At 41.8% G+C, this 13,088-nt stretch overlaps 1 protein-coding gene and 1 long non-coding RNA gene across 3 annotated transcripts in view; one reads left to right on the forward strand and one right to left on the reverse strand.

The window, feature by feature from the left end:
* Positions 1 to 13,088, reverse strand: part of LOC138372105 (peptidyl-prolyl cis-trans isomerase-like) — a 461,493-nt gene that overhangs the window by 80,835 nt on the left and 367,570 nt on the right. The window lies entirely within an intron of this gene.
* On the forward strand, positions 8,502 to 9,010 carry LOC138371974 (uncharacterized). The gene is made up of 3 exons (XR_011230601.1): positions 8,502 to 8,611; positions 8,723 to 8,836; positions 8,949 to 9,010. It is a non-coding gene; the product is annotated as an uncharacterized lncRNA (long non-coding RNA).

Here is a 13,088-nt window from a genome sequence, read left to right on the forward strand (position 1 = left end):
GAGACTGGTCCGTTGCAGGTTTAATTCCTTGACCATTAATTAGTCCTAACCATCCATGTGTTAGTTTCCCCTTTCACCTCTTCTACCATCCAATAGCTCTCTCCCATTCCTGGCTCTCTCCTCTCTCCCTTTTCCTTCCTGGTATACTCCTCTTCCCTCCTTTCCCTTCTTGGTTCATTCCCTCTCCCTCCTATCTTAACTTCCCACTTGCAGGTGAGGAGTCACAATAACGTGGCTGAAGTATGTTGACCAGACCACACACTAGAAGGTGAAGGGTCCGTCCTGGACCATTCTCAAGTCCATTGTCTTCCTATGTTGACCAGACCACACACTAGAAGGTGAAGGGTCCGTCCTGGACCATTCTCAAGTCCATTGTCTTCCTATGTTGACCAGACCACACACTAGAAGGTGAAGGGTCCGTCCTGGACCATTCTCAAGTCCATTGTCTTCCTATGTTGACCAGACCACACACTAGAAGGTGAAGGGTCCGTCCTGGACCATTCTCAAGTCCATTGTCTTCCTATGTTGACCAGACCACACACTAGAAGGTGAAGGGTCCGTCCTGGACCATTCTCAAGTCCATTGTCTTCCTATGTTGACCAGACCACACACTAGAAGGTGAAGGGTCCGTCCTGGACCATTCTCAAGTCCATTGTCTTCCTATGTTGACCAGACCACATACTAGAAGGTGAAGGGTCCGTCCTGGACCATTCTCAAGTCCATTGTCTTCCTATGTTGACCAGACCACACACTAGAAGGTGAAGGGTCCGTCCTGGACCATTCTCAAGTCCATTGTCTTCCTATGTTGACCAGACCACACACTAGAAGGTGAAGGGTCCGTCCTGGATCATTCTCAAGTCCATTGTCTTCCTATGTTGACCAGACCACACACTAGAAGGTGAAGGGTCCGTCCTGGACCATTCTCAAGTCCATTGTCTTCCTATGTTGACCAGACCACACACTAGAAGGTGAAGGGTCCGTCCTGGACCATTCTCAAGTCCATTGTCTTCCTATGTTGACCAGACAACATACTAGAAGGTGAAGGGTCCGTCCTGGACCATTCTCAAGTCCATTGTCTTCCTATGTTGACCAGACCACACACTAGAAGGTGAAGGGTCCGTCCTGGACCATTCTCAAGTCCATTGTCTTCCTATGTTGACCAGACCACACACTAGAACGTGAAGGGTCCGTCCTGGACCATTCTCAAGTCGATTGTGGACTTGAGAATGGTCCAGAACGGACCGAAATAATAATATCAAGCTTAGAGAAGAGTAATACTGCATCAAATATATTAATAATAATTAACAATTAAAATGTGTTATAATACATTTATAATATGTAAAGTGACGCGCGTCATCTGTACTAAATTGTTTTCCCTGGGAAAGGGATCTAAGGGTAACCAACGTTAATAAGACTAAAATTACGAATATTGGCTCTCGTTAAAAGGGAAAGAACTGGCCTATTGAACCCCCACTGAGAGAGAACGCGCCTCCACTCTCTGTATCCCGGGTGAAGCCACTGCAAGACAGCTTCACGTGGTCCTACAGGAAGAAAGCTTCACAGGGTCCCACGAGAGGAGTGCATCTCCACTCCGCGAATCTAAGATAATGTGTGATTTAGGCTACATTATATATAGCATACCTATATATATATATATATATATATATATATATATATATATATATATATATATGCGAACAAGCCTGAATGGTCCCCAGGACAATATGCAACTGAAAACTCACACCCCAGAAGTGACTCGAACCCATACTCCCAGGAGCAACGCAACTGGTATGTACAAGACGCCTTAATCCACTTGACCATCACGACCGGACATAATGAGGTGATAGCCGAGGCTATTTGAACCACCCCACCGCCGGCACTCGGATAGTAATCTTGGGCATAGCATTTTACCAAATCACCTCATTCTTTGGGGCACACGTGAGGAACACAAATGCGAACAAGCCATTTGCATATTGGCCATTTGTATATTTTCAGTTGCATATTGTCCTGGGGACCATTCAGGTTTGTTCGCATTTATGTTCCTGATGTGTGCCCCAAAGAATGAGGTGATTTGGTAAAATGCTATGCCCAAGATTACTATCCGAGTGCCGGCGGTGGGGTGGTTCAAATAGCCTCGGCTATCACCTCATTATGTCCGGTGGTGATGGTTAAGTGGATTAAGGCGTCTTGTACATACCAGTTGCGTTGCTCCTGGGAGTATGGGTTCGAGTCACTTCTGGGGTGTGAGTTTTCAGTTGCATATTGTCCTGGGGACCATTCAGGCTTGTTCGCATTTGTGTTCCTCACGTGTGCCCCAAAGAATGAGGTGATTTGGTAAAATGCTATGCCCAAGATTACTATCCGAGTGCCGGCGGTGGGGTGGTTCAAATAGCCTCGGCTATCACCTCATTATGTCCGGTCGTGATGGTCAAGTGGATTAAGGCGTCTTGTACATACCAGTTGCGTTGCTCCTGGGAGTATGGGTTCGAGTCACTTCTGGGGTGTGAGTTTTCAGTTACATATTGTCCTGGGGACCATTCAGGCTTGTTCGCATTTGTGTTCCTCACGTGTGCCCCAAAGAATGAGGTGATTTGGTAAAATGCTATGCCCAAGATTACTATCCGAGTGCCGGCGGTGGGGTGGTTCAAATAGCATCGGCTATCACCTCATTATGTCCGGTCGTGATGGTCAAGTGGATTAAGGCGTCTTGTACATACCAGTTGCGTTGCTCCCGGGAGTATGGGTTCGAGTCACTTCTGGGGTGTGAGTTTTCAGTTGCATATTGTCCTGGGGACCATTCAGGCTTGTTCGCATTTGTGTTCCTCCCGTGTGCCCCAAAGAATGAGGTGATTTGGTAAAATGCTATGCCCAAGATTACTATCTGAGTGCCGGCGGTGGGGTGGTTCAAATAGCCTCGGCTATCACCTCATTATGTCCGGTCGTGATGGTCAAGTGGATTAAGGCGTCTTGTACATACCAGTTGCGTTGCTCCTGGGAGTATGGGTTCGAGTCACTTCTGGGGTGTGAGTTTTCAGTTGCATATTGTCCTGGGGACCATTCAGGCTTGTTCGCATTTGTGTTCCTCACGTGTGCCCCAAAGAATGAGGTGATTTGGTAAAATGCTATGCCCAAGATTACTATCCGAGTGCCGGCGGTGGGGTGGTTCAAATAGCCTCGGCTATTACCTCATTATGTCGGTCGTGATGGTCAAGTGGATTAAGGCGTCTTGTACATACCAGTTGCGTTGCTCCTGGGAGTATGGGTTCGAGTCACTTCTGGGGTGTGAGTTTTCAGTTGCATATTGTCCTGGGGACCATTCAGGCTTGTTCGCATTTGTGTTCCTCACGTGTGCCTCAAAGAATGAGGTGATTTGGTAAAATGCTATGCCCAAGATTACTATCCGAGTGCCGGCAGTGGGGTGGTTCAAATAGCCTCGGCTATCACCTCATTATGTCCGGTCGTGATGGTCAAGTGGATTAAGGCGTCTTGTACATACCAGTTGCGTTGCTCCTGGGAGTATGGGTTCGAGTCACTTCTGGGGTGTGAGTTTTCAGTTATATATATATATATATATATATATATATATATATATATATATATATATATATATATATACATATATATATTATTTCTGGGAAATCCTTCAGCACACGGTCGCAGACACTGGCCATCAGCTGCCAGTTTATTTATTTATTTATTTATTTATTTATTTATTTATTTATTTATTTATTTATTTATTTATTTATATATATACAAGAAGGTACATTGGGTTAGTGAGAATACATTGGATAGTACAGTATTTACATTCTTGTAAAGCCACTAGTACGCACAGCGTTTCGGGCAGGTCCTTAATCTAGCAGATAATTTTAAGTAGGTAATTTCAGTCAGAATTGATAAATGATAAAGATACCTTACAAGAGAAAAATGAGATGAGAGAGATAAGTAAGTATATTAAAGCACATTGTTATATTAAAGCTCTGATTAATTACATTGACAGCTTGATTAGTAATTTAAACAAGGTTAATAGACACCAAACAGCAGATTGACAGCACATATAAGACAGCAATGATCACAATGGTAAAGATGTTCAGATTGGGTACATAAAGATTGGGAGACTGGGTAGCAAAAGATACAGATAAACAAGATTTATAAACCCCATACAACAGATTGGCAGCACATATAAGAAAACAGCAATGATCACAATGGTAAAGACGTTCAAATTGGGAACATAAAGGTTGGGAGATTGGGTAGCAATTGATACAGTGCAATTATAAGGCAAAAAGTGAAAAACTATGAAGATGAAATTAGGTACTTTTTAGTATTGATTTTGAATGATGTAAAAGTTGGACAGCTTTTCAATTCAGTAGGGAGTGAGTTCCATAAACTGGGTCCCTTTATTTGCATAGAGTGTTTACACAGATTAAGTTTAACTCTGGGGATATCAAAGAGATATTTATTTCTAGTGTGGTGACTATGGGTCCTATTACATCTGTTCAGGAAGAGTTTCAGACAAGGATTTGCATTTAAGAACAGGGTTTTGTAAATGTAGTTGACACAAGAGAATTTGTGGAGTGAGGTGATGTTTAGCATGTTTAGGGAGTTAAACAAGGGCGCTGTGTGTTGTCTGAAAGCAGAATTTGATATTATTCTGATAGCAGATTTTTGCTGGGTGATGCTGGACTTGAGGTGGTTTGCAGTGGTTGAACCCCATGCACAGATACCATAGTTGAGATAGGGATAGATTAGTGCATAATATAGAGAGATGAGAGCAGAGTTAGGAACATAATATCTGATTTTGGAGAGTATACCAACTGTTTTAGAGACTTTCTTAGTTATGTGTTGTATGTGGGTACTGAAGTTGAGTCTCTTGTCTAGGAATATGCCAAGAAACTTTCCATCATTTTTATTGCTAATGTTTACATTGTCAATCTGAAGCTGAATTGCATTTGTAGATTTGCTTCCGAATAGGATGTAGTAGGTCTTTTCTATGTTAAGTGTTAGTTTGTTGGTTGACATCCATAAGTGAACTTTTTTTAGTTCATTATTAACAACACCATTTAGTGTATGTGGGTTGGGGTTGGATATCTGATATCATATCCGATAGTGTGTCGATATCATTCTTCATCAAAAGATACAAGTTTAAACAAAGTCTTTGAACCAGTCATCTCCATGTTACAACTCCGTGTCCAACACGTCTGCCCCTTGACCACAGTTTATCCAACCTTGACTGCATGCATGGACTATTAGGGGAGCCGGTCGACCGAGCGGACAGCACGCTGGACTTGTGATCCTGTGGTCCCGGGTTCAATCCCGGGCGCCGGCGAGAAACAATGGGCAGAGTTTCTTTCACCATATGCCCCTGTTACCTAGCAGTAAAATAGGTACCTGGGTGTTAGTCAGCTGTCACGGGCTGCTTCCTGGGGGTGGAGGCCTGGTCGAGGACCGGGCTGCGGGGACACTATAAAGCCCTGAAATCATCTCAAGATTATTACCTTAAAGCTCTAGGGATCGTGAGCTCCTAGTACATCGAGACTCATCAAGTATCTGACGAAATTCTTCAGAGATTCAGGAGAGATGACCCAATAAGCTTCAAGAGTACTCTTGACGGTGCTTTAGGCTTGATTCAGAAGGGAATCTCTTTGACCCAACACAAGCTTTCGATGGTTCGACTCGGCACTACTAGAATCAGTACTATATTCATTTAAATAAAACTTATGAGTTTTTTATATCCTTACGTGCAAATGTAATGCTTTTAATAATTAACACGTCTGTGTGGCTTTGGTGCATGTATGGAACAACAGTTATTTAAATAAACAATAAAATAAGTTCTGAGACTGCGAACAAAATAGCAACGGTGAAGAACGCAGAGTTATACTGAACAAAGCCACGGTGATAGTTAACACTGCCGGTGTGACGATGAACAAAGCCACAGTTAAGGTGAACAGGTTGACATTCACGGTGAACAAGGCCAGATCGATGAAGAACAAAGCCAGCCAAAGTCACATATACAGTTAACAAGGCCAATGACGATGAACAAAGCGACAGTGACGGTGAAAACGGCCACATATACAGTGAACAAAGCCAGTGGGGCTGGCCACACTAGCACCTGTAACTGTATTATGACTTTTAGACAAATTGGATTCAACAAAAGTAAGCAACTTTAAACCGGAATACAATGTAGTCATTGGTAGGCTACAGTAGTCCTGCCTGGTTAACTACTGGCTACAGTAGTCCTGCCTGGTTAACTACTGGCTACAGTAGTCCTGCCTGGTTAACTACGTGGGCTACAGTAGTCCTGCCTGGTTAACTACATGGGCTACAGTAGTCCTGCCTGGTTAACTACGTGGGCTACAGTAGTCCTGCCTCGTTAACTACTGGCTACAGTAGTCCTGTCTGGTTAACTACGTGGGCTACAGTAGTCCTGCCTAGTTAACTAACTGGCTACAGTAGTCCTGCCTGGTTAACTACATGGGCTACAGTAGTCCTGCCAATTTAACTACATGGGCTACAGTAGTCCTGCCTGGTTAACTACGTGGGCTACAGTAGCCCTGTCTGGTTAACTACATGGGCTACAGTAGTCCTGCCTGGTTAACTACGTGGGCTACAGTAGTCCTGCCTGGTTAACTACGTGGGCTACAGTAGTCCTGCCTGGTTAACTACATGGGCTACAGTAGTCCTGCCTGGTTAACTACATGGGCTACAGTAGTCCTGCCTGGTTCCCTACGTGGGCTACAGTAGTCCTGCCTGGTTAACTACGTGGGCTACAGTAGTCCTGCCTGGTTAACTACGTGGGCTACAGTAGTCCTGCCTGGTTAACTACATGGGCTACAGTAGTCCTGCCTGGTTCCCTACGTGGGCTACAGTAGTCCTGCCTGGTTAACTACGTGGGCTACAGTAGTCCTGCCTGGTTAACTACATGGGCTACAGTAGTCCTGCCTGGTTAACTACATGGGCTACAGTAGTCCTGCCTGGTTCCCTACGTGGGCTACAGTAGTCCTGCCTGGTTAACTACGTGAGCTACAGTAGTCCTGCCTGGTTAACTACATGGGCTACAGTAGTCCTGCCTGGTTCCCTACGTGGGCTACAGTAGTCCTGCCTGGTTAACTACATGGGCTACAGTAGTCCTGCCTGGTTAACTACGTGGGCTACAGTAGTCCTGCCTGGTTAACTACATGGGCTACAGTAGTCCTGCCTGGTTAACTACATGGGCTACAGTAGTCATGCCTGGTTAACTACATGGGCTACAGTAGTCCTGCCTGGTTAACTACATGGGCTACAGTAGTCCTGCCTGGTTAACTACATGGGCTACAGTAGTCCTGCCTCGTTAGTAGTAAGGGGTAAGCGCCAGCGGCTCCTTTTTTTTCAGGTCAAATATCCCCTGTGCGGGCCAGGGTTTTCAGGTGAATTTGGGGAGGTACAGATTTGGGATTAAGGATTTCTTATGAGTGAGTAATTTCAGAGATTATAGAAGTTTGTTAAGAGTTCATATAACTAAAATAATGTCATACGAGTTTGTTAAAGGTCTTATGGGAGAAATTCAAATTCGCGTTTAAGAGTCAGCATTTCCAGGAGAACTCTACTGACATATTTTACCTGTTTTCAACTTACAAAATTCGTCTGTGTGAGCCATGGTTTTCAGGTCCAAAGGGAAAAAATCTTCTGTGGGAGCCAGGGTTTTCCTTCCCCCTGCATCCCCCGCTTGTACCTCACACCCCCTCCCTCCCCGCCTTACCTCGCAATCTCTCGCGTCACCTTTATTTACCTTATGCCAGCCAGCCAGACGCTTCGTGTAGGTCGCCTCTTATCTTATCTTATCTTATCTTCTCCATAATATCTGGACCGTCCCTCCACCCTCTCTCTCTCTCCTCTTCATATTATTCTTTCTTCCTATTTTTCTGACATCGTAATGTTTTGTTCCTTTTTTCATTAACCAGTTAGTTTTATACAAATCAACCGAAGCATCTCAATGTAACCTTTATTACTGAAAACTGTCTCCGAGACTATCTAAGCTGGCACCAGCTACCTGCTCCAGGCTATCTGCCCGAGGCAAACATCGCCTGATTACCTGCCCTTACATCTACCAGTCATTGTCAGCGTTCGCCATCGTAATAATTTATATATATACATTAGGCGTTAATAAAACTTATTTATTTATTTATAATTTATTTAGTCATCTAATTCTTAGTTTACGCAATTTATAATAAAAGAATTTATTCCCAGTATTCGCCAATCATTCTCGCTATTAATAAAACAGCCAAACGCTCACTCAGGGGCACACTATCGTTATTACGCTCATTCAGGGGCCCCCTCAGATCGCCTAAGGTCAAAGTCTTAGAGGCCTACACTCTCAGTCAACATTCAACCTTCATCCTGTTCACAAGGTTCCCCCAGCCTAGTCATATCATCATGTCAGTGTGTCCCCTGTGTCTGTCTCCTCTCAACAACGAAATCAGGCATGTGTGTCAAACACGGTGTTTAACATGCCTAGGTGAGATGTCTATCAACGCTCTTCAAGAATGCAGACTGTACTGTATAGGATGCAACGGGTCCACACCGCCTGGACATTTTGACGTAACCTGTACCAGCTGTGGACAACTCTATTGTGCAAATCGTAAGTACCGCTTTTTCTCGCACATTCAATAAACTTTCAAAGAAAATATATATCCGAAACATACATACATACATACAGACAGTCAATTTATATATATTATTCTTATTTCAGTTCATGGTTCTACTTCCTGCCCGTACTGTCGTTGGTCCGTTAACCAGGAACCTCCCACCGAAGCCAGAAACGTCATTGAACCTCCACCCAAACGCCGTCGCATCATAAATAACCGTACGTTTTCACAATAATTTTCGTAATTTAAAAAGCTAATAATTATATATTTTTTTAAGCAAGTGTATAAATAAGTAATATGTGCTCATACAGAAAAATGTTTCCATTACAGGAGTTCCTATTCGTGATCAAGAGAATCTCATACTTGGTGGAATCAACATCCCAGCTCGTAAGTAATATTATTATTTATCTGTAATTCAGTTTTTCCTCTTATTTAGACTTTTTGTTTTTCCTCTTAATAATAAATCGTCTTATTTACACGATATTTTCCTCTTAAAGTTACAAACATTGTTTTCCTATTAAGGTTTTCAAATCCTCTTAATGTTTTCAAATTTGCTTTCCTCTTAATGTTTATTCATTGCTAATATTATATTACAGAATCGCCCCTGGATTCAACCCAACCCTCTGAGTGGAGCACGCCTGTTCGCAGTCAACCCCAGCTGTCCCAGGAGCTAGAAGAAGATGCACCAGACGGCAACCTGCAGGCATCCTCAGATGAAGAAGAAGACAATCAACCCCCTGTTCATGACATATCAGATGAAGAAGTCAACGCTCCAGATTCCCCAGAGGTACTTAACTTAGATAACGTTGTTCCGCGAGTGTTAGAAGTCATACGCCATTTCGAAGGATCATTCTCGAGACATTCTTTCTCCATTCCCGGACATTTAGACGCTGACCCCAGCTTATATATAAATAGGTATAGGGAATTTTTTATAGAATATATAGACAATCAGTTCAGACAAATACAGGAAGAATTCCCTCCCTCATTTCACATTTACCCGGACGTAAGCCTAATTTTGCAAAAACTTAATCATGGCGAGGATCAATATGAAATATTAGACGAAGTATTTTCAATTAGAGGCGAAACTCAGACTGTTACACAGGAAGAGGTGGAAGTTCTCGTAAATTCCTGGGTTGACGAAATGGCTGCTAAAATTGACGAATGCCTAAAAAATGTCCAATCCTCAAGTGTAGGAATTCATTCCATGTCAGGCTTTGCCATTAATTTTTCATATATTCGCCACCCTATGCACCTTGGATCTTACGTACCATATCCTGCAAAATTAAAGGGTAAAGAATCAGTATTTAATCCTGAAAGTGAAGGAGATGAGTGTTTGTTGCAGTGCATTGCAGCGTATAAAAACTTAGCATTGGGCAGGACTATAAAAAACGTTAGACATCATTACAAAAGCCTTCGATGGTGTAAAAGATTCGTAGTATGGGCAGATGAAATCAGATTCCCCGTATCATTTGATAACCTTAAGAAAATAGAGAAGCTTAACAAAATTTCTATTTATATTTATACAGTAACTCATGAAAGTAACAGATACTATCTTAGTTTAGCTAGGAAAAGCCAGGAAAAGTATGCCGATAAAGTTCCTTTGTTGTTATTAGAAGGCAAGCATCTTTGTCTGATCAAGGACTTTGATAAATTTGTAAAGAGTATTAACCACCACTCTGGAAGGATTCCTGACACTCATAAATTCTGCAAAATTTGCCTTTTGCATGCTCCCTTAGATGAAATTCAGGCTCACGAAGAGTCATGCACTGTATCCCAAGTATTTTCGTTCTATAATCCTAGTGATAAAATCAGTTTTAAAAATTACGGTAGGACGTATAGCCCAACTCACACCGCCTATTACGATTTTGAATGTCTATTAGACCGTCAAAATCCTAGAGGCATGGTGGAATGTAAGCATAAAGCAATTGCTTATGCTTACATGATTTTAGACAGGGAATTCAATGTCGTAGAAACGTATTCATACGTAGGCCCAGACGCGGTTAATCATTTTATTACAAAGCTAGAAGCCTCATGGAAAGCTATTCATGCTCAGCTCCCCAACTTCCCTAAGAACTTGTCTAGAGAACAGGAAAGAATGTTTCAAAGACAAAATACGTGTCAATTGTGTCATCAAACTTTCAAGAATAAGAAAGATAAACATAGACATCATAATCATGCTATTCAGGAAAATAATTACTTAGGTGCTTATTGTGCTCGTTGCAATTTACAATGTAAAAATGCTCGTAGATACTTGACCACATTTTCCCATAATGCTGCCTATGATCTTGGAATTATACTTAAAGAACTGTCCAAAAATCCTCACCGCGATGTAGAAATTCTAACCAAGGAAGGATTGAAATTTATGCAAGTCATCATAGGTAAACTTAAATTCCTAGATAGCCTAGCTCTCCTTAATGGGTCATTAGGAACCTTAGCAAGCGAGCACGTTGCCAGTAAGAAACCCACCAAATACACTGAACACATACTAAATGGCGTATCCGATGAAGCTAAAGCTCTGTTAATTAAAGGTAAACAAAGCCTATGTTATGATTATATTTCTTCCATGGACGTGTTAGACGAACCTCAGCTCCCGTCGCGAGATAAGTTTTACAATGTTTTACATGACGCTCCACTGTCTGAAGAAGATTATAACAATGCTCTTAAAGTATTTAATTTAGGGAACTGTACAAACATCAAGGATTACCTCATGTTATATTTAAAAGTTGATGTAGGAATGCTAGTTGATATATTTACACTTTGGCGAACATCACTGAAAGAAATTTATGAACTAGATATTGTTTTCTATGTATCACTTACTAGTTACGCTTGGGACGCGTTCTTATTTAAATCAAAAGTTGTACTTGACTATGTGTATGATCAGAATGTATATGATTTGTTGAGAAGGAATCTTAGAGGGGGGTTCACATCTTCCATAAGACAATTTACACAGGCTGTTAACGAGCACACTACATCTAACCCTAGCTCTGATGACGATACTCACATTTTGTACCTCGACTTCAACAGCCTATATGCAGCGTGCATGGCTGAGGTACTTCCCCAGGGAGGGATTAGACAATTAACTGACCTTGAGCGGGATACCTTATTAGGGCAAGGGTTACAACATATCCCCTGTGATCAAGACAAAGGTTATTCGATTTTATGCGATACAAAACATGTATCTCCCGAGGTAGCTAGGTATACTGATGATCTGCCCCTTGTACTATCTCATACTAATATAACTGAGGAGTTTTTGTCAGAGTACAGTAAGAAAACCCTTAATGATGAAAAACGTAAACTCCCACCTAAAAATACTAAGTTAATTGCATCTCACTTGCCCCAAAACAATTACTTAGTAAGCCTTGATTTCCTGCAATTGCTATTAAAACTAGGGCTAGAAGTTGAACGAGTAAAAACAATCTATGAATTTAAACAGGCTCCCTATTTAAAAGATTTTATTTCAACCAACATTCGAGAACGAGCCAATACCACCTGTAAAGTTAAAGAAAAAGCTTTTAAACTCATAAGTAACAGTCTGTACGGGAAATCAATGACAAATATATCTAGATATGCTAATACTCACCATCTAGTAACGACAAAACATTCATTCTTAACTCATGCAAGAAACCCTTTGTATAAACGAGCTGTCTCTTTAGGTCCAGATAGGGTTCTCTGTACAGTAATGAAAGACATCCTTAAAGTTACCACTCCTTCTTACATGGGATATCAGATCTTGCAGATAGCCAAGAGGCGTTTATATGAGTTCTGGTATAATGTAGTTAAAGCCCATTATGGGGAGAGAGCTAGACTAATTTATACGGATACAGACTCATTCATATTTACTCTGACCTGTAAAGATGCTTTCCAAGAAATGACAAAAGCTCCTCTAGTAGATTAAATGGATTTCAGTAATTTTGACAAAGATCATCCCATGTATTCTGCTACTCGCAAAGGTGAACTAGGACTCCTCAAGTCAGAAGTAAAGCAGAAAATTATAACTGAATTAATTGCACTCAAGCCTAAAACTTATTCTCTCCTAACCCTTGATAAAGAACATTTATGTAAATGTAAAGGGATTCCTTATCACCAACAAAAGAAAATAACACATGCATCTTTTCAGAACACATTAGAGACAAATACAACTTTTAATTTTGTATCCCGATCCATTCGTAATGTTAACGGACAGATATGCACGTGTAAAACAACTAAGCGCGGTCTGTCAGCTTTTGATGACAAGAGGTACCTCATTAGTCCCACAGAGTCATTAGCTTACGGTCACCCAGACACTCCAGAGCGTGAGGTACAGGAAGAGGTACAGGTAGAGGAAGAGGTGCAGGTAGAGGATGCAGTAATTGTAGATAATCCCCAACCAAGACGTCAATTGTTCCCCATTTTTAATCTTTGGGAAAAGCAGGATAGAGTCGCTCAGCAATTATTCCCTAACAACAAATAAGTCTGTTACTGTATTGTCTA

The sequence above is a fragment of the Procambarus clarkii genome, chromosome 37, assembly GCF_040958095.1.
Source record: "Procambarus clarkii isolate CNS0578487 chromosome 37, FALCON_Pclarkii_2.0, whole genome shotgun sequence".
NCBI classification, from domain to species: Eukaryota; Metazoa; Arthropoda; class Malacostraca; order Decapoda; family Cambaridae; genus Procambarus; species Procambarus clarkii.